Here is a 27,316-nt window from a genome sequence, read left to right as displayed (position 1 = left end):
GCTTATGAAACTGGTAAAATATTGGCTTTAATGCTTCTTTATCAACATATACACATCTACATGAGGATTTTTGTGCAAACAGGAGGGTGCTGGGTACTGGCACAGACAGGGAGTGGTGCCTTGGAAGGCAAAGATGACTTTTAGGAGAGAGCTGGAGAGAGGGAGAGTCTAGTTTTACCCTTTTTTATAGCCCACATTATTCTAAGGGGTTCTGAGCTCAGAGGTGAGATCAGAAGATTTGCAATTGCTTTAGAATTTAGTTTTTTGTCTCTAATACACTGTAAGTTTTGACTTAGGTCTGCCTACTGGGTGAGAAACTTAGTGTACTCAGAGCCCCACAAAATAGGGGCCTCAAAACACAAAACATGCATAAAACAGAGAAAAATATAATTGAAGGAAGGATGAAGCTAAGATCTCCTGAACCAACTTTTCCTTACTGCTTTTTCAATGAGGAAAGTAGTCATATATCAGCCTGAGGCAGCAGGATAACATCATAATGCTGAAGGCTATCTGGATGGGTAGCCTTGACTAAGATAGGTAAAATACCAAGGTTATACAGCTGGGAAGTATTTGAACCTGCTTGTTTGTTTGTTTGTTTTTTCAGTTTTCTTGGGTTATAATTGACAATTAAAATTGTAAGATAATTAAAGTGTACAATATGATGATTTGATATACATATACATTGTGAAAGGACTCCGCCTATGTAATTAACACATCCATCACCTCACATATATGTATACATACACACACATGCCTGGTGAGAACATTTAAATTTTACTCTCAGCAAATTTTAATTCTACAACACAGTCTTATCAACTACAGTCACCAGGTTGCACATTAGATCCTTATTCATTTTATAGCTAAAAGTTTTTATCCTTGTACCAGCATCACCTTATCCCCTCACTGCACCTCCAGCGCCTGGTAACCACTTTTCTACTTTCTTATTCTATGAATTTGATTTCAAAAAAAGATTTCACTTGTGAGTGATGTCATGCAGTGATTATCTTTCTCTAACTTATTTCACTTAGCATTATGCCCCCAAGTTCCATTCATGTTGCTACAAAAGGCAAAATTTTCTTTTTCTCATGGCAGAATATTCCATTATGTGTGTGTGTATGTGTATATATATCTCCCACACCTTCTTTATCCCTTCATCTGTTGATGCACACTGAGGTGGCTTTCACATATTTGCTACTGTGAATAAGGCTGAAAAGAATATAGGGGTGCAGATATCTCTTTGACATTATATTTTCATTTTCTTTGGATATATACCCAGAAGTAGGTTTGCTGGATCATACAGTAGTTCTCTTTTTAATTTTTTGAAGTATGTCCGTACTGTTTTCTGTAGCAGCTGTACCAATTTACACTCCCACCAACAGTGCTCAGGGGTTCCCTCTTCTCTATATCCTCACCAACACTTAATGCTTATCTTTATGAGGATAGCGTTTCTGACAAGTATGAGATGATTTATTGTGATTTTGATTTGAATTTCACTGATGATTACAGATGTCAAGCACCTTTTCATGTATCTGTTGACTATCTGAATAACTTCTTTGGAAAGATGTCTATTCAGTTCCTATTCTCATTTTAAAATTATATTGTTTGTTTTCAAGTTGTGGGAGTGCTTTATATATTTTGGATATTAACCCATTATCATATATATGACTTGCAAATATTTTCTCCATTCCAAAGGCTGTCTTTTCGTTTCATTGATTATTTCATTTGCTGTGCAGAAACTTTTTAGTTTGATGTAGTCCTATTTTTTTTTTTTTTTTGGCTGCACCTGTGCATACGGAAATTCCTGGACCAGGGATCAAATGTGAGCTGCAGCTGTGGCCTGTGCCATAGCTGCAGCAATGCTAGATCCTTAAACTACTACACTGGGCTAGGGATTGAGCTCTCATCTCCGCAGTGACTTTAGTTAGATCCTTAACTTGATGTGCCACAATGGGAACTCCCCACTTTTTAATTTTTGCTTTTGTTGCCTTTTCTTGTTGCTTGACATTTTTACTATTCTGGATAAGTGTGCTTTGCTCACAAGGGAATCAAAAGTTTGGTAACATAATTATAGACTTCCTGGTGTGTGTGTGTGTGTGTGTGTGTGTGTGTGTGTGTGTGTGTAAGACAGAGAGAGACAGAAAAAGAGACAGAGAGATAGATAGTGGGTAACATTTCTTTAATGGAACATGCTCTTCAAATACATCCAGAAAATTTCTATTGTCTAGTCTATCAAGCATGGTTCAGTTAAATTCTTTTTGTTTGAAAACACAAGCAATCAAGTTAGGCTGGTTTAATTTACAAAGGAGAACTTTCTGGAAGAAGACAGGGTACTGCTACTGCGTAGGTTTGAGAGCAAACTTAAATAATTAGTCTTAAAGAATTTTTAGATCTCACTGGCAGGAATGTACAGGCTTTCTGTTTAACATTCTCCATTAATACAACTCAACTATAAATTCCCAATTTCTGTAATTCTTAAGAAAGAGAATAAGATTGCAGTAGCTTGGATCAGGCATATGGTCTGCACTATTTCTCTAGTCTTGACCTTCTACTTCCAGGTGTTCCTGTCAGTCACAGATGCTGGAGCTATTAGTGTTCATCTAGTTCAACACTATTTTTCAGATGATGTAAAGCCATGGTTGGTAGTAGAGGCAAGCTACTGCAGTATAAATTACGAGACTCCAAGTCAAATTTCTACTTCTATCCCTTTTCCTTCCATTTTCTTGGACATCACCTTTGTCTTGACTTTTATTACCCCAGATATGACACATTACAAGAGACTCTGAGACTCTATTAATATTTCCAATAAGGGTTTACATAGCCAGATTGACACTGACACCATAAGAGATCTCCCCAAAACAATTATGATTGTGTTATTCTTTTAATTCAACTCAAAATCTCCAATGGTTAACCATTGCCTATAGACAAAATTCCTTACTAAGGATGCTAGTTTGTACACCCAGGAAGGGTTCATAAGAAATTGGAGGGAGCTAACATCCTTTTAAAACAATTCCAAAAATTGCAGAGAAAGAACACTTTCAAACTCATTCTATGAGGCTACCATCACCCTGATACTAAAACCAGACAAAGATATCACAAAAAAGGAAAAGTACAGGCCAATATGAGCATAGTTACCAAAATCCTCAACAAAATATTAGCAAACTGACTCTAATAATATGTTAAAAGAATAATACTTTGGGATTTATCCCAGAGATGTAAGAATTTTTCAACATCCATGAATCTATCACTGTGATACACTATATTAACAAATTGAATAAAAACCATATGCTCATCTCAACAGATGAAGAACAGCTTTTGATAAAATTCAACATCCCATTTATGATAAAAACGTTCCAGAAAGTTAACACAGGGAATATACCTCAACATCATAAAGGCCATATATGACAAACCCACAGCTAACATTATACTCCACAGTTGAAAGCTAAAATAATTCCAAGATTAGGAACAAAGCACAAAACAAGGATGCCCACTATCATCACTTTTATTCAACATAGTTTTAGAAGTCCTAGCCACTGAAATTAGAGAAGAAAAAGAATCAAAATTGGAAAGGAAGAACTTAAACTGTCACTGTTAGCAAATGACATGATATTATACGTAGAAAATCCTAAAGACTCCACCAGAAAACTGCTAGAATTCATCAATGAATTTGGCAAATTTTCAGGATACAAAATTAATATATAGAGATATGTTGCAGTTTCATACACTAGCAATGAAGTATTAGAAAGAAAAATTAAGGAAACAGTCCCAGCTACCAATGCATTAAAAAGAGTAAAACACCTAGGCACAAACTAAGGAGGTAAAAGATCTGTACTTGGAAAACTATAGGACACTGATGAAAAAAATTGAAGAGGTCACAAACAGATGGAAAGATATACCATGTTCTTGGACTGAAAGAATCAATATTTTTAAAATGACCATAATGCCTAAGGCAATCTACAGATTCAGTGTAATCTCTATCAAAATACCAATGGCATTTTTCACAGAACCAGGACAAATAATTTGTATGGAAACACAAACAACCATGAATAGCCAAAACAATCTTTTTGTTTGTTTGTTTTTTGTCTTTTTTTTTTTTTGTCTTTTTGCCATTTGAGCTGCTCCGATAGCATATGGAGGTTCCCAGGCTAGGAGTCGAATCAGAGCTGTAGTTGCTGGTCTACACCACAGCTCATGGCAATGCCGGATCCTTAACCCACTGAGAAAGGCCAGGGATCAAATCCACAACCTCATGGTTCCTAGCCAGATTTGCTAACCACTGAGAAACAATGGGAACTCCTAGACAAAACCATCTTGAGAAGAATAATGGTGCTGGAGGAATCACACTCCCTGACTTCAGACTATACTAGAAAGCTACTGTAATCAAAATGGTATGGAACTGGCAAACAACAGGCACACAGAACAATAGAACAGGATAGAAAACCCAGAAATAAATTCACTCATCATTAATTAACATAAAATAAAGGAGGTAAGAATATACAATGGATAAAAGAGAGTCTCTTCAATAAGTGATACTGAGGAAAAGAGACACATGTAAATGAATGAAATTAGAACATTCTCTAACACCATATACAAAAATAAACTCAAAATGGATTAAAGACCTAAATGTAAGACCAGATACTATAAAACTCTTAAAGGAAAACTTAGGCAGAACACTCTTTGATATAAATTGTAGCAATACTTTTTTTTTGGGGGGGGGAGGTCTGTCTCCTAGGGTAATGGAAACAAAAGCAAAAATAAACAAATGGGACCTAATTAAACTTAAAAGCTTTTGTACAGCAAAGGAAACCATAAACAAAGTGAAAATACAACCTATGGAATGAGGGAAAATATTTGCAAATGATGCCATAAATAAGGGCTTAACTTCCAAAACATACAAACAGCTTATACATCTCAATTTCAAATAAAACCCCCAAAACAACACAATCAAAAAATGAGCATAAAACCTAAATGGACATTTCTCTAAAGAATATGTACAAGTGAGCCAATAAGCATATGAAACAATGCTCATCATCACTAATTATTAAATAAATGCAAATAAAACCACAATGAAATATCATATCAACCTGTCAGAATGGCTATCATCAGAAAAACCCCACAAATAAATGTTGGGGTTGGGGAGAAGATTGTGGAGGAAAGGGAACTCTTCGACACTATATTCTTCACTGCATACCTGAAACTAACATTGTAAACTAACTATACTTCAATAAAAAAGAAATTGGAGGGATTCTTGGGACCTAATTTCTATGAAAATAAGATTAATGGGTTAATTAAACACCAGATGATCTCTGAGGTCTCACTCAAGCTAAACTTTTCAAGACACTATACCATTTGGCTTCAAATTATCTTCCAAGCCTCATGTCCTCTAAATCCTTGATATAAACCTGTCTTTATTCTTTCATATGTTTTTTTATCCTTAACCTTCTTTTATTTCAATAATCATTTATTGAGCATACATTGAACAAAATTAGAAATATACTTTTATAACACTTCAGAAAAAGTAAAATTCAATACTTAAGAGCTCAGGAGAAGTGAAACATTTTTCCTCTCTTCAAATGAGTGTATTAATTCAGCTCTTCATGTTTCATAAATTGTCACTGATTTGGTAATTTGGTGAAAACATTTATATAGAAACATTCGACTAAAATATAAAATCTACAGACACCAAGAAGTTTATGCAGCCACATAGGTAATCTTAGAATAAAATACTGTGAATACATACAAATGAATAAGACATAAGAAGATAATAAAAAGCACTTATATAAAGGAGTTTAATAGTATATGCCCCTAGAGATAAAATTTCATTAGAGTCACCTTCTCTTCATCTTTTAATTCAAAGGCCTTTCATACAGAATGTTGCTTTTATGTTCAGAGTTTACCACTAAATTTAACTTTTTTTTAAACAATCTCAATTACCTTCTTTTTTCAAAACCATTTGAAATACTGGAATAAAACCAATCACTGTCAAGGGTTATGAAAATATATGTCAAATTCTAAACTCTCCTAGACTCTTCTGAATGGTGTTAATCTAGATAGTTGCTTTCTCTATAGCTATTTTTTTTTTGTCTTTTTAGGGCCACACTTGTGGCATATGGAAGTTCCCAGGCTAGGGGTTGAATCGGAGCTGCAGCTGCTGGCCTACACCACAGCCATAGCAACATGGGATTGGAGCTGCATCTGTGACCTATATCACAGCTCATAGCAACAGCAACACAGGATCCTTAATCCACTGAGTGAAGCAAGAGATCAAACCTTCATCCTCATGGATACTAGTTAGGTTCATTACTGCTGAACCACAACAGGAACTCCCTCTGTACCTATTCTTTTTAACACCAATATTTTTATTCACTTCACCATTTAAAGAAAATCTTTTTACAAGGAGGGCATCCTCCTCAGAGAGTAATGAACAGAACTCAGTATTTTCCTTATTATTAAAGGTTATCCTTAACCTTCTTTCATTTCAATAATCATTTACTGAGCATACATTGAACAAATGGCTGGAGATGCCACTGCACCGACTCTGCATAGGACCCAAGTACCAGGAGACGTGCTCAGGGCATATTTAAGATGGTGGGATGCAAGCGGTTGCTGGCCTGGAGATGATCAGGTGCTATTAATACATCATAATTGATGTGTCTTCATATTTTTTATCTTTGTTCCACACATTCCATTCAGATTAATGCACTTTATTGATTACCAGATGTTCATTCTCTTTTAATCCTCAAAAACAAACCTGTAAGATAAACAGACCAATGGTATCTTTCTTATTTGATGGGTAAAAAAAAAATCTAGGCCATAAAGCTAAGTGATTGCCTGGACCCTGCAAAATGTTGAAGTGAGGTTATGTCTGTCTTCTAACTCTAGCCGAACTCCTCGACTTCCTTCATTATCTTGCCCAATCTTCCTACTCAATAGGAGAGGACTTAGTTTTGGGTAAGAATGGAAATACGGTAAGAAAGAATACATTCACAATGAAACGTATCTGCTTCCTTCAAGAAATAACCTCTAGATCCTCCAGGGGTGGCACATCTCCACACAAATGCGGTAGCTGGAACTCGGACTTTCATCCCTGAAATCTGCTTTCTCTAAGGGGCTTCTTACTGCCCTGTTGGTTACACAGGCCTAAGCAAGTATACAGATTACTTTCCTAGTTTCTCACAGCACAGCAGAGAAATACTTCTGTTAACTTTTTAAACAGCAGTCTATTTATTCTATTGTCTATCTATCTATTCATGGAGATTTTCATAACCTTAAGTCAACTTTAAATGTTTGAATTACAGGAAATGTATCCATTTCATTTAGGTTCTCAAGTGGATTAATCTTATAATTTTCTTTTATCTTTTATGCATGTGTATCAGTTAACCACAAAAAGCAAAAAAGGCAGAATTTGGCAGGGGAGTTGGTAAACTCCATCCTTTTTTTTTTTTTACTTTTTCTTTTGTCTTTTTAGGGCCACCCCCACAGCATATGGAGGTTCCCAGGCTAGGGGTGGAATTGGAGCTGTAGCTGCTGGCCTATGCCACGGCCACACCACAGCTCAAGGCAACCCTGGATCCTTAACCCACTGAGCCAGGTCAGGGATCGAACTTGCATCCTCATGGATGCTAGTCAGATTTGTTTCTGCTGAGCCACGACCGGAACTCCCCTCCATCCTTTCAATGTATGTGTATTATGCACTCTATGCCAGGCACTAATCTAGGGTTAAATGTTGCTAATTGGTGAGGTGACCATATGACCCAATGTATGCCTATTTTGAGGTGTAATAATCAATGGCACTCTCTTTTACTTTCTTTCTTTTTTTTTTTTTTTTTTTTTTTGTCTTTTTGCTATTTCTTTGGGCTGCTCCCACAGCATATGGAGGTTCCCAGGCTAGGGGTTGAATTGGAGCTGTAGCCACCGGCCTACGCCAGAGCCACAGCAACGCGGGATCCGAGCCGCGTCTGCAACCTACACCACAGCTCACGGCAACGCCGGATCGTTAACCCACTGAGCAAGGGCAGGGACCGAACCCGCAACCTCATCGTTCCCAGTCGGATTCGTTAACCACTGTGCCACGACGGGAACTCCTCTTTTACTTTCAAAAGTAGCCTAGAATGTAAAATAAATTACATGATCAGCCCACTGTTGGGTCAAATGAAGTTAAAGTGAAATAAACACATGGTGGACTTCACAAGATAAGCTTTGTGAATTATTGGAGACAGAAGCCTATTTAGAAGAATTTTAAAAACAATGGAGAAAGCTGGAGACAGTGAGAATAAGCAATTATTTTGAAGAGTTTTGCTACCAGAGACAGAAAAAAAAATGAGGTAGGAGGCAGAGAAATGGATGTATTAGTTTGCTAGTTCATTCATATCTGCTTTTTTTTTATTTCTTCTTTCTTCCTTCTATGAGCTTATTTGGGTTGTTTCCTAGCTTCTTAGGTTAATGTATTATGCTTTTGAAGCCACGGACAAAATATATAGGCTCTGATATGAAGTGCTTTCATGTTTGTTAATTTATAAATAATTTGAAACTACAATTTTGACATTCTCTTTAACCTGAGAATTATTTAGAAGTGATTTAAAATATCTAGATGTCTGGATTCAATTTTATAAATTTCTAAAATATTTTAATATACAGGGGTTTGTTAAGTGGTCTATCTCTCTAAAATATTGTAATTCCTTTTGTGGCATTCTATAGTATGAATTTTTGGATAAGTTAACTCAGTATTGCATATTCTCTATTGGGTGTGAATTCCATCTCTATTATCATAAACTTGTTAATTATATTATTTAAAAACACGTATATTTACTCATAGTAAATCACACTGGCTTTGACAGATCTCTCTGATACGGATTTGCTAATGTTTCCTTGTGATTTTACCAATTTTTCATGTATTTAAAAATGTTAGAGGCATATAAGCTCAAGATTATCTCTTGGTGAATTATTTAACCTTGTGACATGTCCTCTTTTGAACTTTTAAGGTTTTCAACTTTCAATTCTATTTTGTCTGATATGGATGGTGCTATTGCCAACTTTCTGTTGGTACTTGGCAAGGGGTATGTTTTCAAACTTTATGTTATCACAGTTTTGGCTTTCTCTAGTAAACTGCACATAGCTGGGTTCTTAAAAATCCAGTCTGTTTTACTTTTTATGAAACAAACTTAATTCATATTTATTGTTATATTTGACAGACGTATTCCAGCCATCTTATTTTGTATTTTCAATTTACCATCCTCTGTTTCATACTTGCACTTTTTCTTCTCAGTCTTTTCATGGATTAGTGGCATTTTATTTGTTCCTCTTTAAATATACTAATTTGAAAATCATATACATTCTATTTTTATTCTTTTAGTGGCTACACTTAAGTTTTTATCAAAAGTGGTTAGATTTCTATTTTTCCAACAGTGTCTGAAGTTAATCACGATCCACTGATTCCTCTTGATGAATCTTAGTTCAAAATGCTTTTATTTTCCTAAATTCTTCATCAGCACCCATGCCTCCATCTTCCCACATCCCATGCTGATGTAATCTGAAATTCTGGCACAATATTGAAATTCTGGTACAAATATTTAAAAATAATTTTATAATCATATCTCATAGATAGTTTTATTATTTTTGCTAACTACTGCCGTTCATTGTTAAAGTTCTAGATTCACTTTTTTGGGATATATTCTCTAGTAGTTCTTTCAGCTTTTGGAGAGGATCTTTATTGGGTTATCAAAACTCTAAAATTCCTGATATTTGAAAAAAACTTAACTTCATCCTCACCTTTCAATGTTATGAGCGAATATAGAAATTTAGATTTCAACTTCTTTTCCTTCAGCAAACGAAGATAATGTCCATAGTCTTTTTTCATCCAGTATTGTTAATGACACATCTAATGCTAAATCTGATTAGAATTATTTTGGGGAGTTCTCATTGCGGTGCAGCTGAGAGGAATCTGACTAGTAACCATGAGGATGCAGGTTCTCAGTGGGTCGGTCGGGAATCCAGCATTGCTGTGAGCTGTGGTGTCGCCTGTAGCTCTGACTCGACCCCTAGCCTGGAAACTTCCATATGCCATGTGTGCTGCCCTAAAAACAAAAAAGAAAATAATTACTTTGAATAGTCTTTTCCTCACCCTCTTTGGAGGCTTCAGCAATTTGTCTTTACCCTTGAACCTTAGAGCTTGTTGACTATAAATTTAATGTTCTGAACTTTCATTACATTTGTATATTGCCTTTTATTTCTGTTGTGTTTATTTTTTTATATAAAGATTTTTATTTTTTTCCATTATAGCTGGTTTACAGTGTTCTGTCAATTTCCTACTGTACAGCATGGTGACCCAGTTACACACACATGTATGCATTGTTTTTTCTCACATTATCATGCTCTATCATAAGTGACTAGACATAGTTCCCAGTGCTCCACAGCAGGATCTCATTGCTAATCCTGCTCTATAGTTGGTGGACCATTTCAATCTGAGGATTTATATGTTTCTTCAGCTGGAAGAAATTCTATCCTACTATTTCTTCAGATATTGTCTCTCTTCTATTCTCATTATTCTGTACTGGGTAAATGCTATCTATGACTTGCAGAACTGTCTTCCATGTCTTAAGTTTTCATCTTTTCTCACCTTCTACTTCCTTCCTGGGCTGTTTCCCAGATATCTAATTTCCTTTTCTGCTGTGCCCATGTTTCTATTTATATCTACTGAAATTTTTATTTCAATAATTACATTTTTTTATTTCCAAAGTCTGTCTTTGGTTTGTTTGAGAATAGCTCCTGATTCACTATTGTGATGCCATCCTATATCTGAAGACACAAACTTGTTTTAAAGTCCTTTGCTTATCATTCTGTTAAGTTTTGCATAGCTGTCTTTCTGTTGGGTTGTTACCTATTTGTCATAGTGGCTGCATGCCAGATGTGGTGGTTTTGGACTGTGGTCTCATCTTTTGCTTTGGATCCCTTCCTGTATCCTCTATATTTCCAGTCTCTCAGACAGCATTTAGGGAAGTGGAGAAATAGCTACTGAGGTTTATGCTCATTACTGTTGTCAGAAATAGCTACTGAGAACAAGGAAAAGGCAGGTTGTATGCTGGATGGGATAGTTTAGAGTCTGGTATCCCGGGCTTAATCATTGTCTCTGGGCATCGCCCCATCCTGCCTCTCCTTCAGCATGGCTCCTGTCCAAAGACAGATCTGCATGTGTGGAGAGGAGAGTGGGGTGCATGTGGCACAGCAGGGTGGGTGCCTCAGCACATTTCCCTGTCATTTGCACCAAATCCCTCTTTTCTACTCCTGGCTTCTTCCACCTGTAAGCAGGAGGAATTCCTGGTTAGGCACGCATCTTCTGTGGTCATCCTTTCCAAAGGGCTCCAGCACAAATTCCAGGCTGCAATTACCCTTTCAAGTTTATCCTTTGTTCTTTTAGACTCTTAGGAATTTCTTATAATTTTGAATAGCCAAACATTTTCTTTGGATTTACCAAAGTATGTATTCCCATACTCAAAAAAGAAATCTAAGGCTTAGAGTAGAAGGATAGAGGGGATTGGGGAAGGAGAGAAAATTGCTCTGTGCAATTGGTTTCCCATTTGCAAGGCAAAAGCCTCTTTTTATTTTGGGTTGTCTTTTTCCTATTGATATTAGAGACATCAACCAACTGTTAGCCATGCTATAAATATTTATTGAATACATATTTACTTTTGTTTAAGATACCTTCTGAGATACAGATATTTTACATTTTTATGAGAACAAATCTGTCCATTTTTTACTTTAGGATTTCTGGATGTTGTGTCATGCCCAAGAGGTCTTCCTAATCCATAAATGAAACATTTTACTACAGAGTGCTTCTTATTTATTTATTTATTTTATTTACTTGTCTTTTTAGGACTGCATCTGCAGCATATGGAAGTACTCGGGCTAGGGGTTGAACTGGAGCTGCAGCTACTGGCCTATACCACAGCCACAGCAACACAGGATCCAAGTCCCATCTGTGACCTACACCAGAGCTCCTGGCAACATCGCATATTTAACATGTTGAGTGAGGCTGGGGATCAAACCTGCATCATAATAATAGGATTCATTACTTCTGAGCCATGAGTGCTTTTTAATATTTCATAGTTCAGTCTTTTGTGATTAGATATTTCAAGTTTAGATATGGATCCAAGAGGAATTTCATTTTGTGTTTGGTCTGAGATTTGGTGTGTATCCCACTCTCCCTTTTCCATATGGAAGATTTTATTGCTATTGTCCTCTTGTGCTCCACTAACTTGTGTTGGTGGGCGGGTGTGCAAGAGCAGTTAGCATTTCATAGGTCATCAGATCATAAAGACCCACATATTTGATTTGAAGTATTTGATGGATTGGATTGTGCAGCACTCAGAATGCTTAAACTTTGAGATGAATGCAGTTACTGCATAAGGTCTGGGGTCATCCCTTTTGGGGAGTAGATGAGTATGAAGAAGAGAATGTAGATACATGTGGCCAGAGAAGCTGACTGTGGCAGAGAGCACTGACTGTCCACAGAAACAACTTTCCAGCTTTCCCTGAGCACACTGCTGGAATCCATCTCCCTTCCTCCCTCACAGTTGGGTATAGCCATGGACTCAGTTCTCCCCAGTGTAATGTGAACAGTATTCATGCCAGGCCCGCAAAAAACCCTCACCTGTACACTTCCATCCTTTTTGAAGGCTGGATTTATAGAGGATGAGGTTCTAGGAGATGAGGCCACAAGATGCAGGATTCTGAGTATCCAAAACTGCAAGGAGAGTGACTTGCTAACCAGAAACTCTCACCTTGGACTATTACTTAAATGAAGAATAAACTTCTTTGGTATTTGCCCAAACTGAGACAGGAGATTCGGGTTTCTAGCAGACATGCTGCACCCAGTTAGGCAAGTTGCCCTCCAATCCTAATTTGCCAAGAGACCTTCTTGTTTTAATCAAGAATACGTGTTTTTATTTTTGACGTCTATCACAGGTATCATAGAGATCTTATCCTTAAATCTCCAAATGTAATAAATTACAACTGTTATATTAATTGAGTCTTAAAATGGAACTATATTTAAATAAGACCATGGCATGGTATTCTTTTAAAACAGTGCTGGACTAGACTTGTTTATAATTTGTGTAAACTTTTCCAAATACTTTATTAGCTTGTAATTTTCTTTTTTTTAATCCCATATTAGTCCACTTTTGACACTGAGTTTATGCTAGATACAAACTGAGAAGCTTTTCAACTTTTTTCTTTGTTCCTGAATATCTTATATGTCATGAGTCATTGGGGCCTGGTATATTTTTGGGAAATACATTTTTTTTAAACTATGGTTCTGATTTCCTCTATGGTTATTGTCCTACTCATGTTTTCCATATCTTCTTGAATCAATTTTGATAATTTCAATTTTCTTATAAATGTATCCTTTTTTTTATGGCCTCACCCACAGCATATGGAAATTCCTGGGCCAGGGATTGAATCTGAGCTGCAGCTGCAACCTATGCTGCAGCTGTGGCAATGGCAGCTCCTTTAACCCACTGTGCCAAGCCAGGGACTGAACCCACACCTCTCCAGTGACTCAAGCCACTGCATTTGGATTCTTAACCCATTGTGCTACAGTGGGAAATCCTAAATTCATCCTTTTTATTCAGATTTCAGTTTTTCCATATCATTGGTTATATCCCCTTTAAAATGTCTGCTGTGGACTATTCTTGGTTAGAGTTTCTAAAGTTGTTTGTACTTTCAAAGAATTTTTGAGTTTTAACATTTTAACACTTTCTAATTTATTTTTGCTTTTATCTTTATAAATTCCTTCCTTTAACTTTCCTTGGTTTTATTTTACTGTCCTTTTTGTAATATCTTGAGGTTTTCATTTGTTTGTGGATACTGAAGAACCCTTGCATCCCTGGGATAAATCCCACTTGATCATGATGTACAATCCTTTTAATGTATTGTTGGATGTGGTTTGCTAGTATTTTGTTGAGGATTTTTGCATCAATGTTCATCAGTGAAATTAGCCTGTAGTTTTCTTTCTTTGTGGTATCTTTAGTTTTGGTATCAGGGTGATGGTGGCCTCATAGAATGAGTTTTGGAGTTTTTCTGCAAGTTTTTGAAATAGTTTCAGAAGGAGAGGTGTTGGCTCTTCTCTAAATGTTTGATAGAATTCGCCTATGAAGCCATCTGGTCCTGGACTTTTGTTTGTTGGAAGTTTTTAAATCACAGTTTCAATTTCAGTTCTTGTGATGGGTCCATTCCTCTTTTCTATTTCATCTTGGTTTAGTCTTGGAAGATTGTACTTTTCTAAGAATTTGTCCATTTCTTCTAGGTTTTTCATTTTATTGGCATATAGTAGTCTCTTATGAGCCTTTGTATTTCTGTGATGTCCATTGTTACTTCTCCTTTTTCATTTCTAATTTTATTGATTTGAGTCCTCTCTCTTTTTTGCTTGATAAGTCTGGCAAAGGGTTTATCCATTATGTTGAACTTTTCAAAGAACCAGCTTTTCATTTCAGTGATCTTTTCTATGGTTTTCTTTGTTTCTATTTCATTGATTTCTGCTGTGATCTTTATGATTTCTTCTACTAACTTTAGGTCTTGTCTGTTCTTCTCTCTTGAGCTGCTTTAGATGTAAAGTTAGCTTGTTTATTTGAGCTTTTTCTTGTTTCCCGAGGTGGGCTTGTATTGCTATAAACATTCCTCTTAGAACGGCTTTTGCTGCATCCCATAGGTTTTGGAGTGTCATATCTTCATTGTCATTTGCTTCTAGGTATTTTTTCATCTCTTTGATTTCTTCAGTGATCCATTAGTTGTTTAGTAGCATGTTGTTGAGTCTCCAGTGTTTGTGTTTTTTGCAGATTTTTTCTTGTTGTTGATTTCCAGTCGTATAGCGTTGTGGTTGGAAAAGATGCTTGACATGATTTCAATTTTCTTAAAGTAACCGAGGTTGGATTTATAGCCCAGGATGTGATCAATCTTAGAGAATGTTCCATGTGCACTTGAGAAGAATGTGTATTCTGTTGCTTTGTGATGGAATGTTCTATAAATATCTATTAAATCCATCTGGTTTAATGCTTCATTCAGGGCCTGTATTTCCTTATTGATTTTCTGTCTGGTTGATCTATCCATTGCTGTAAGTGGGGTGTGAAAGTCCCCCACTATGATTGTGTTATTGTTGATCTGTCTTTTTAAGGTTGTTAGCAGTTGCCTTATATATTTTGGTGAATCTATGTTGGGTGTGCAGATATTTAAAATTGTTATATCTTCTTCTTGGATTGATCCTTTGATCATTATGTAATGTCCCTCTTTGTCCCTTAAAATATTCTTCATTTTAAAGTCTATTTTGTCTGATATAAGTATTGCTACTCCAGCTTTCTTTTGATCCCCATCTGCATGAAATATTTTCTTCGATCCTCTCCCTTTCAATTTGTATGTGTCCCGAGAAGTGAAGTGGGTCTCTTGAAGACAGCATATATATATGGGTCTTGTTTTTGCATCCATTAAGCCAGTCTATGTCTTTGGTTGGGGCGTTTAGACCATTAACATTTAAAGTAATTATTGATATGTATGTTCTTATTGCCATTTTACTAACTGCTTTGGATTTGTTTTTGTTGCTCTTTTTTCTTTCCTTCTTCTCTTGTTCTCTCCTCTTCTAGTTTGATAACTATCTTTTTGTTGTATTTGAGTTGATTTTTCTTTGTTTGTGTATCAATTGTAGATTTTTGGTTTGCAGGTATTTTGAAGATTTGATATGAGTCTATATGTACATGAGATTGATTTAAGTTGTTGTTCTCTTAATTGCAAGTTCATCTCCAGTGTCCTGCATTTGTACCCACCTCTTCTCATGATTTCAGATTTTGGTGGTGTATCTTTGTATGGATGATTTAGTATCTTTACTGTATCTTTACTGGTATCTTTACTGGTGAGGCTTGTCATTTGTGGAATTTTTGTTTCCTGTTGATGTCTTTTCTCTTCTGCCTAGAGAAGTTCCTTTAGTATTTGTTGTAAGGCTGGTTTAGTGTTGCTGAATTCTCTCAGCCTTTGCTTATCTGTGAAGGTTTTGATTTCTCCTTCAAATCTGAATGAGAGCCTTGCTGGGTAAAGTAATCTTGGTTGGAGGTTTTTTCCTTTCATCAAGTTAAGTATATCATGCCACTCCCTTCTGGCCTGCAGAGTTTCTGCTGATAACCTTATTGGGGTTCTCTTGTATGTTATTTGTTTCTTTTCCCTAGCTGCTTTCAAGATTTTCTCTTTGTCTTTAATTTTGGTCAGTTTGATTAATATGGGTCTTGGTGTATTCCTCCTTGGGTTTATTTTATATGGTACTCACTGCGCTTCCTGGATTTGAGTGAGTGGTTCCTTTCCCATATTGGGGAAGTTTTTGGCTATTATCTCTTGGAATATTTTTTGTCTCCTTCTCTCTCTCTTCTCCTTCTGGCACCCCTATCATACGGATGTTGGTGCGTTTCACATTGTCCCACAGTTCTCTGAGGCTCTTTTCATTTGTTTTCAATCTTTTTTCTCTTTTCTGTTCCATACCTGTAATTTCTACTAATCTGTCCTCCACCTTTCTTATTCATTCTTCTGCCTCCTGTATTCTGCTGTTAGCTGCTTCTAGCGAATTTTTTATTTCAGTTATTGTATTTTGCATCTCTTCTTGTTTAATTTTGATATCTCGTATCTCTTTGGTCAGTGTTTCCTATAAGTTATCCATCTTTGCCTCCAGTTTATTTCCAATGTCTTGCATCATCTTCAGCATTCAACAGTCTAAAGTCTTTTTCCTGGAGGCTGAGAATATCCTCATCGCTTAGCTGATTTTCTGGGGTTTTTCCTTTCTCCCTCATCTGAGTTATAGTCCTCTGCCTTTTCATTTTTATAGGTTTTTGGTGTGGTGACCTTCTTACAGATAATAGAGTTGTAGCTTCTCTTACTTCTGGTGTCTGCACCCCTTGTGGCTAAAGTCAGTATGGGGGGGGCTTGCTGTAGGCTTCCTGATGGGAGGGGCTGATGCCTGCCCCCAGGTAGGAGGAGCTGATTCTAATTCCTCTGGTGGGTGGGGCTTAGTCTCTGGATGGGATTAGAGGCAGCTGTGTGCCTAAGGGGTCTTTAGGTAGCCTGTTTACTGAGGGGTGGAGCTGTGATCCCACCTGGATTGTTGTTTGGCCTGGGGCTTCTCAGTGCTGACAGAAGTGTGGGGCCAGATTTTCCCTAAGTGGCCACCTCCAGAGAAAGGCATGGCTGCTGACTATTCCTAAGAGCTTTGCTTTCAATGTCCTTCCCTCACAACAAGCCACATTCACCCCTGTTTTCCCAGGATGTCCTCCAAGAACTACTGTTAGGTTTGACTCAGATTCCTATGGAGACCTTGCTCTGCCCTGGTACCCAGTGCACATGAAAGTCCGTGTGCACCTTTTAAGAATGGGGTCTCTGTTTACCCCAGTCCTGTGAAGCTCCTGCACACAAGCCTCACTGGCCTTCAATGCCAGATGCTCCAGGGGCTCTTTCTCCCAGTGCCAGATCCCCACAAGTGAGAGTTTGTTGTGTGGCTCAGAACTTCACTCCTGTAGGTGATTCTCTGTGAACCAGTTTCCAGTCTGTGGGGCTTCCCACCTGGGAGGTATGGGGTTGTTTGTATCATGAAATCACCGCTCCTACCTCTGGATGTGTCCTCCTCTTTGCCTTCTGGAGTAGGATATCTTTTTTAAGGTTTGTGATCCATTTGAGTGGAGATTGCTCTGCCTTCAGTTGAGAATTTCGTTGTTTTTAGGAGAGAAGTTGGGCTTATGCATATTTGAAGAGGAAGATAAGGAGAATTCGTTTTTCATTTGTTTGTTTAATTTGAAAGATATTTGGGGCTATGATGTTTCCTATATTCCACAAATTCTAATTCATAATATCCTTGTTGTATTAATTTCCTAGTCATCTGTTAATTCATGACTTCTGTAGTAGGAAATGAAATCATGTCCCTCATGCAAATCACTTACAAGCAGAATATCCTTCCATTTTGGAGTTTTCTGGGCCATAATTTTCCAACTTATATTAAGTGAGTAAGCAACCAAGGCAAGCCCACATTCCTCTATATAATGTATTTGGTATTCTTGAGGTACCACTTTACCCATGCAAGTCTTTTAGACTTTTAGTCTTACTGAGAGTAAAAAGGGACTTGAATCCTTATAGGTAATTTATTTCTTTTTCAATACTAATTGGAAAAATGTACATATTGAACTTACCCATATTAAAACTTTTGAATTCTAAAAGTATAAAAAAATACGAGAGCTTAAGCAATAAAAGGCATATGTCTGCCTTTAATATTTTTATGGCTTCATGTGAAAATGAATTATTAATATGACATGGTGATTTATATGTCTTGATTATCTTTATCTTTGGAATTAGTTGCTGAATAGAAACTTACTATGACCATAAAATAACCTTTATGTGATTTGCTATAGGGATTTAAAGATGCATTTTCTTTTGTTTTCTCTAAACATCTCATCATTAAAATCAAAGTTACATATTTTGAAGTTTCCATCATGACTCAGCAGTTAGTGAACCTGAGTAGGATCCATAAGGATGCAGGTTCGATCCCTGGCTTCGCTCAGTGGGTTAAGGATCCGGCATTGCCAGGAGCTGTGCTGTAGGTCACAGATGCAGCTTGGATCCTGAGTTGCTGGGCTTCTGGCGGAGGCCGGCAGCTGTGGCTCTGATTAGACCCCTAGCCTGGGAACCTCCATGTGCCATGGGTGCGGCCCTAAAAAAAGACAAAAATACAAAAAAAATCTCCAAAAAACCAAAGTTACATATTTTTATGTAACTACATAAACATCAATGACATTAGAAATCATGTAAATCAATGACATTAGAAATCATTCCTTAGGAGGCTATCTAATATCACTTCTGCTCTGTATTATCACAGTTCATAACACAGACTTGGTGCCAATATTTATTAGCTCTGTGACATTAGGCAAGTATCTTAACCTCTCTGGGCTTCAGCTGCCTCAAATGTGAAGTGAGGATAACCACACTACCTACCTGATAGGATTTTCCTGAGAATTAAGAGTTCAAAATGTAACATTATTGGAACATTCCCAGAGAAAATGTTAGCCCTTGAAAGTTAGCTATTTTTCTTATAAGCTAGAAGCAATCACAGGTACTTCTACTGAAATTTTTCTGATTTTCTTCTCATTATTAAAGTGCCCTTTATGTTTAAGGGGCATTATATAAATTGTCATAATTTTACCCTAAACCTGGTGATGTAGTATCATTACACGTCACATAAGCAACTAAGAGAAGTGAAATAACAGTTCAAATTCACAAGGTACTAAGTGGCAGAACTGCAATCTGAATCCAGATTTGTCTGATACCAAAGTCATGCTCTTTCCATTACATCTCTCAGCCTGATGCCACCACTCCATAAAATTCACCACTATCACTTCTTTCCATCATCATCAAACCAAAGCACTTTTTTGTTGTTGTTGTTGTTGGTATACTGAAAAGATTGTACTTATAGCAACAATGTGGTGCCTCTGTACTGGAATTAAACTGTAAGTATCTGATAACATTAATGATTTGCTCTTGCTTCTCTCAGCCAACCCCAGATAATATGTCAATCAATGCTCAGCCTTTTGGTTTTCTCTATGCCATGCCTCTCAGTTTCTAGTTTCCAAAAGACATTGAAGAATGCCTATCTCTATTTCAGACAATACTCCAAAGCTACAATAATCAAAACAGCCTGGTATTGGCATGAAAACAGACATATAGATCAGTGGAACAGAATAGAGAGCCCAGAAATAAACTGACACATCTACGGTCAATTAATCTATGACAGAGGAGGCAAGAATATACAATAGAGAAAAGAAAGTCTCTTCTTTTGTTGAGAAAGCTGGACAGCTACATGTAAATCAATGACATTAGAATACTCCCTCAAACTATATACAAAAATAAACTCAAATGGTTTAAATACCTAAATATATAACATGATACCACAAAACTCCTAGATGAGAATATAGGCAAATGTTCTCAGACATAAATTCTAGCAATATTTTCTCAGATCAGTCTCCCAAAGTAAAAGAAACAAAAGCAAAAATAAACCAATGGGACCTAATCAAACTTAAAAGCTTTTACACAGTACAGAAAACCATAAACTAATGAAAAGACAACCCATGGACTGGGAGAAGATATTTGCAAATGATGCCACCAAAAAGCACTTAATTTCTGAAATATACAAACAATTCATACAACTTAATAACAAAAAAATAACCTGATAAAAGGACAGAAAATATGAATAGACATTTATCCAAAGAAGACATACAGATACCTATCAAGCACATGAAAAGATGCTCAACATTGATAATTTTTAGAGAAATGCAAATCAAAACCACAATGAGGTATTACCTCACACTGGTCAAAATGGCTACCATAAAAAGGATACAAATAATAAATGCTGGGGAAAAGGGAACCCTCCCACACTGCTGGTAGGAAGATAAATTGGTGTGGCCACTATGGAATATAGTACAGAAGTTCCTTAGAAAACTAAAAATAGAGTTACCATATGATCCAGCAATACCACTGCTGGGCATATATCCAGAAAAGATTAAAACTCTAAATGGAAAAGATACATGCACCCTAATGTTCAAAGCAGTGCTCTTTCCAATAGCCAAGACATGGAAGCAACCTAAATGTCCATCAATAGATGATTGGTTTAAAAAAGATATGATACACACACACATAGATACATATACCACATATCCCATGTCCTATTAATACACATATACATACATGTATAACGGAATATTAGTTGGCTGTAAAAATGAAAATGAAATACTGTCATTTGCAGCAACATCAGTGGACCTAGAGAATATCATACTTATATGTTGAATCTAAAAAATAATACAAATGAATATATATATAAAACAGAAACAGATTCACAGACATAGAAAACAAACTTATGGTTACCAAAGGGAAAAGGAGGGTGGGGAAGGATAAATTAGGAGTATGGGATTAACAGATACAAATAGCTATACATAAAATAGATAAGTAATTAGGATTTTTTGTATATCACAAGGAATTACATTCAATATCCTGTAACTACCTATAATGGAAAATAATCTGAAAAAAATATATAACTAAATCACTTTGCCGAACACAGTGAAACTAACATAATATTGTAAATAAACTACACATCAATTTAAGAAAAAACAATTCTGGGAGTTCCTGTTGTGTGCAGTGGAAATGAACCCAGTTAGTATTCATGAGGACAAGGGTTCAATTCCTGGCCTCACTCAGTGGGTTAAGGATCTGGCATTGCCATGAGCTGTGACATAGGTCTCAGACCTGGCTGGGATCCCGAGTGGTTGTGGCTGTGGCTGTGGCCAGCAGCTACAGCTCCTTTTAGACCCCTAGCTTGGGAACTTCCATATGCCTTGGATCCAGCCCTAAAAAGAAAAAAAGAAAAAAAAAAAAAAGAAAAAAGAAAGAAAAAAAAAAAGAAAACAGTGCTTAATGCCTGTCTTTAGCTCTTGGGTAGTGTCTTGGTAGGAAGGCACTGCTCAGTGTAAAATGCCAATGGATCAGTATTATACTGGATTCCTGGATTTCAGGTTGGAATGGGATAAAAATGGCTGAGTTGGGGAAAAGAGGGTTAGTTGTTGGGAAAATGCTTCCTAAACCTAGAAGTGATTAGCCTTGACTGCACCCATTCAAAGATCTATGTCCAGTCTAGGTCTGCGCATCCATGGAGCCAGCCTTCACTAGTCAGTCCAATCCAGCAGGCCCACTACCGCCTCCTCCCATCTCTTAAGAAGCTTTGAACCACAGAGTGATATATTAGTCTGGATCATTTTCTGTACTGTCCAATTTTTCCAACAAAATCTAACTACCATATCTTTTCTTTTGTGTTCACATTCCCTATATCCTTTACCAAGTAGGGACCGTGTAGTGACTATTATCTTCTCTTTTGCTTTCATTGTGATAAATGTACACGACATAAAATTTACCACTTTAACTATTTTTAAAGTGTATAGTTATGTGGTCTTAAGTACATTTACATTACTATGAGACTCTCACCATCATCCACCTCCAGATATTTTTTTTTATTATTCCAAATTGAAATTCTGTACCAGTAAGGCCATAACTTCTTTTTCTCCCCCCCAACCCCTAGCAATAACTATCAACTTTGTTTCTATGAGTGTGACTACACTTATATAATTATAATCGATTATGCAATTTTTGTTCTTTTGTGTCTGGCGTGTCTGGCTTGTTTGCACATAATGTGATCAAAGTTCTTCCATGTTGTAGTGTGTGTCAGAACTTCATTTATTTTTCAGACTGAATGATAGTCCATTATGTGTATATGCCACGTTTTGTTTTTCTATTCACCCAGGGATGGACCTTTGGGTTGCTTCTTCATTTTGGCTACTATTAATAGTGTCGCTATGAATACTGATATGGCAGTGTCTGTTTGAATCCCGCTCATATTTTTTGGGTATATATCCAGCAGTGGAATTGTTAGATCATATGGTGTTTCTGTTTTGTTTGTTTGTTTTGTTTTTGAGGAATCACTCTACTACTTTCCACAGTAGTGTGCCATTTTATACTCCCATGAGCAACGTACAAGAGTTTCAATTCCTCTACATCCTTCCAATACTTATTTTACCATAGTTTTTCTGACTTGATTTTCATGACAAATGAACAGTTTTTACTCTGTCTGGCACCTGTGTTATACTTGACAGTTGACAAAAATTTTTTTTGCATTCATTACCACTTTTAAATGTTACAATATTATGAAAGAAGAAATGAAAGCATAGGGGTGTCACACTACTTGTCCAAGACCACAGAGCTAATCAATGGAAAAGTCAAATATGTAACTCTATTCCTGATCGTCTCCTGTTGGGAGAATTAAACAGTCCACATTCTTTGAGGTTCTTCCCTACATGCTCTGTCACTCTGAATCACAACATAGAGAAAAATTTCCAGAAAAGGATACTTGATGTTTTCCCATATCTTCTAAGGTATCAAAGAAAATAAAATGCCTAAGTAAGCAGCAGGTGTGAGTTAGGCTGGATATTAACTGGGTAGCTGATGCTGGATTCCTGGAGTTCAAGTTGGAATGGGATAAAAATGGCTGAGTTGGGGAAAAGAGGGTTAGTTGTTGGGAAAATGCTTCCCAACACTGGGAAAGATTACCAAGGGGTATTCTGAGATAATTGAGGTCTTAAAAAACTATGGTTTAGATTCCATCCCAGGTCATGCCTGAGGGTGCAAGAAGTAATTCATCGAATCCTTGTTAATTATTTGAAAGCAGGGGATAAACAGAATGACTTCAGAGTTTCTTGGAGTTCTCTGATTGTCTAACAAAGATTCTCCTGAATGGATTTGTACTACTCAAGAAAGTTGTTCTTTGGTGTCAGGGCCTCGTTTTACTTGAGCCTTTCATCCCTGATATCTGGACAATGCAGGTCCTCTCAGTTCCATTTCATACCCTTAGAGTTAACCAAGGCCTCAGGAGAGAGGTCAGAGATGAGCCTGGGGTCCTGAGCCACTTCTTGGGCAGTTAGCTTTCTATATCACTGTTTTTTACTTTGCTCCCCAGGGAGATGTGAAAGAGTTGCAATTTTGGCCTGAGATGAAAGGGGACCACTTCAATTTCCAACCTTTATGGGTTTTCAGTGCTGCAGCATAACGAAGGGACAAGGTGGCTGGTTTAAGACAGTAACCCTAAAAGAAAGCTACCCAGTGGGACAAATAAAATGATCTGGGTATATGTCTAGATGCTGCCACTCTCAGCTCTCTGCCTTAGAGCTGCAGTTGGCAGGGTATTTAGACATCTGTGTGATTTCACTCAAGCTGGGAAGTCCCTTCTCCTACAGAACTGCAAATTGTGCACCTTTTAATGACCCTCTAAGAAAGACTAATTGTGCTTCCTTGAAGTGTTTAATATCCACGTGTTTTTACTTCTTTATTCAAAAGGAAAAATTAAAAGTTCCCACCTCACAGTTAGAGAGCTAAATGATAAATCTTTTCGAAAAGTACCATCCATTCCAAGCGCTTTAAAGCCACTTCCAGGAGAATATTGACATTTAAGGAGAAACTAGTCTAGAAATCATTTTTTAAAATGCTTCTTAAAAAATTAAGGTAATGCACTATGCAAACAAAAGTGGTAATTAGTTAATTAATGTGCATCTGAGACTTAAAAAATTTCTTATTTTTATCTTTTTATAGCAGAAGTGCTGCCTCTCACCCACATCCTCTTTCTTTCCTTTCCTATTATTTGAATCCCTTTGTTGGGGGCCTTTCTGACACTGTAATTGACAAGTGAATAACTGGGTTTAGTGGGGCAATCGTAGAAGCATTGCTCTAGCAAATAGCCCAACTTTTTCAGGCCAGCACTGCTGATCTGGAGTAGTGGCCACACTGGTCCTGTCTAAGACAGGATATTTAGTTTTTAGAACTACAGAGCAGAGAACACACAGCGGGGGAGGGTACTCAGAAATGAGTCCATCCAGCCAAAGCTGTGATTGTGTGGATAACAAAACTTAAGCCAGGACAGGGGCCATTTTTTTTCTTTTACATTTCACAGTTGGAAACTGAAGAATGCAATGAAAAAACAAGGTGAAGGAGTTCCCACTGTGGTGCAGTGGAGGCAAGTCCGACTAGGAACTAGGAGGTTGTGGGTTCAATCCCTGGCCTCGCTCAGTGGGTTAAGGATCAGGCATTGCCATGAGCTGTGGTGCAGGTTGCAGACGCGGCTCGGCTCTGGCATTGCTGCGGCCGTGGTGTAGGCTGGTGGCTAGAGCTCTAATTAGACCCCTAGCCTGGGAACCTCCATATGCCGAGGGTGCAGCCCACAAAAGACAAAAGACAACCCTCCCCCCAAAACAGGGTGAAAAGGTAGGGGTGGACCCATTTATCCCATATCCAGGGAGGGATTATTTGCAGGTAGACCTGCCTCCAGATGACTCGTTGGAAGAGTTTAGAGCACAACTAAAGATTCCTCCAAACTAGGTATCCTCTCAATAAATAAATGGACTTAAGGTCAAAAGAACTAGGTTTAGTGCTTAAGCCGATCCTCATTCTTGGCAGAACTCCCTTCTAAGCCCAGATAACTTCACATAGCATTAGAAACTGCCCTCCAAAGATCTGTTTCTTTACCTCTTCAGGGCAGTGGGAGGCTTTGTGGGCAGCCCTCATCAGCGCAAGATCAGCACAAATCCAAAAACCTGAGTCACTCTGTCTTCACCCACCCTAGATTGCTTTCTCTCAAATTCAATTGACTGAATTCTAGTGCCTATGATAAGAATTCAGGGGTAATATCACTCAGCTCGGAATCCTTCCACTGGTGATGGGCTGTGCCTGGCAAGTGATGACAGTAGGATTTGAGCAATTAGGAGTGAAGGATTTTCTCAGCCCTGCCAGGATCTTCAGAGAGAATGTCATGCTGAGCATACTCTCCGGGAGCTGGCTTGATTCCACTATTTTTTCACACCCTATTGTAATATACTGCTTATCTTGAACAAGGTCCCTGTCCATGTGTGCTTTGATGTTTTATGTAGTAAGTGGCAACATTCAGGATTTAAACTTCAAAAGTAGAAATCCACATTTTTCTTTTTTTATTCTGTAAGATTTAACATAATTATATCTGTAACAACAAAAAAGCATGATGAACAAAATGTAGTGGGATTATGCATGTGTTTTAAAATACTTTTATATAATTAAAATTTTTTCTACAATGAAAATTTATTGTATTTATGAACCAGATAAATATTTTGAGGAATCTCACCAGGTGTCCTGGGACTTGCTGCACCTGTGAGAGGCTTTGTGATGCTGGATCTTAGGCACTCTCTCCCCTCAACACTGAAGGGCAACACGACTTCCAGGTTCTCGGCTACGTTGAAGTTTTATGATTCCATGAAAGCTCTAAACTCATCATCATTAAAAATGGATCATCATTCAAAATGGGGGGATGATTTTGATACTACTTTTATTGTTTTAAACCGCAGATTGTGAGCTGGAATGCTCCAAGAAATCTCAACTTGAGGAGCTGAAGAAAAGGCAGCTGGTCCTCCAGGAGGGGAAGGGGCTGGAGGTGTGTTCCTGTTATTAACACTCCTGCGATTTCTGCCTCTTCGGTGTTGTCCTGAGTGTGACTAACTAAAATGCTCTTTGTTCTCCGTTCCAGAGTCAGAGCCATCCCTGCCACGTGGCGCACAGATTCATAACTCTGGGCAAAGGTTTCGACAAGTACTATTTTTTTTTTTTCACTCCAAAGTCCATCTATGTTTATTCCCTTGAAATACAGATGCTGCGTGTCTCTCTGCTCGGGTGTAATCCCAGGAGGCTCAGCAGCAGAGGCGGGAGGAATTCCTACAGCTCTGGAGATAAAGACTGGCTCACATGAGCTGCTGCTGTGCAAGGACACTCACGGGCTTTACTTATTGCTCTCTTTTGAAACTGATACAGTGTCTGCACCCACACAGGCAGCCTGGAAAAAAGAAACTGTGTCTTCGTGTAACTTTTACTTCAGTGGTATAAATGAAAAGATCATAACCCAAAGATATGGTGAAAACACATTACTTTTCCAGACAATCTATTGTGTTGTTGCAACTGAAGAGTTCCACTCAGAGAAATAGAATAAGTTCAAACAAACAAAAAAGAAGACACAATCTGGGATAAAGTGTGATAGTCTGAAACATACAAGGAAGAAAAAGAAAATTTGATTCCATATCTGAGATTTGGGTATGTGATTTGGGAGATGAATCAGAATCTTCAATGGCTATATTACCCTCCCCCCAGAGACCCCTCCCACGAAGATAGGCAATAGGGAGGTGCTCGAATTCTTTCAGGCCCTGTGGTGTCACTGAGCAATCTGTTTCTTAAGCATCTCCCCTAAACATGGCTAAAATAACAGATAAAACTCTTTTGGGTGTCAAACTGGGGGATGCAGTTCAAATGTCCAAAGTCCACGTGACAATGCCATCTGAGAAACATCTGACCTGAAGCCAGTATAATGACACTAAACCCACTCTAGTGAGCAATTTTGTAAAAAGCGTCAGTTTTGGAGCCCAGCCCAGATACTAGTGAAACCCAGTGGATTACAATCTGACTTAACCACAAGGTCTTAGAGCAGAGTCCTGGTATGGCGTTAACCTTTGAGTTACCTAATCTGGGAAGGAGCCAGCTGACCTGTGAAACACCTGAAAATGAAACGCTACTCAGTAGTCATGGGAAAGCTTGCCTGCCTTAGAAACTCTGATAAGAGGCCCTTGAAAACTGAAAACCACACAAACGCCCATAATGTTTTAGTTCTTGAGAAATTCACTGTCTAGTGGAGAACACAGATAAAAAAATAACAAGC

General features: G+C 37.5%; 1 long non-coding RNA gene across 2 annotated transcripts in view; it reads left to right on the top strand.

Moving 5' to 3' along the window:
* LOC110260049 (uncharacterized) overlaps positions 1 to 27,316 on the top strand; it is a 38,986-nt gene that overhangs the window by 3,226 nt on the left and 8,444 nt on the right. The window contains exons 2-3 of one of the 2 annotated variants that reach the window (XR_002342829.2): positions 25,962 to 26,047; positions 26,141 to 26,697. This is a non-coding gene — a long non-coding RNA (uncharacterized LOC110260049). Of the gene's footprint in view, positions 1 to 25,961; positions 26,048 to 26,140 lie in introns of both variants that reach the window. The other variant, XR_014842496.1, reaches the window with a different exon arrangement.

The sequence above is a fragment of the Sus scrofa genome, chromosome 3 (assembly GCF_054392235.1).
Source record: "Sus scrofa isolate SSC_HxYL_T2T_F1_AM1 chromosome 3, Sscrofa_HxYL_maternal_Yorkshire_Landrace_v2.0, whole genome shotgun sequence".
Lineage (NCBI taxonomy): Eukaryota > Metazoa > Chordata > Mammalia > Artiodactyla > Suidae > Sus > Sus scrofa.
This window is presented reverse-complemented; position numbering and strand designations above follow the sequence as displayed.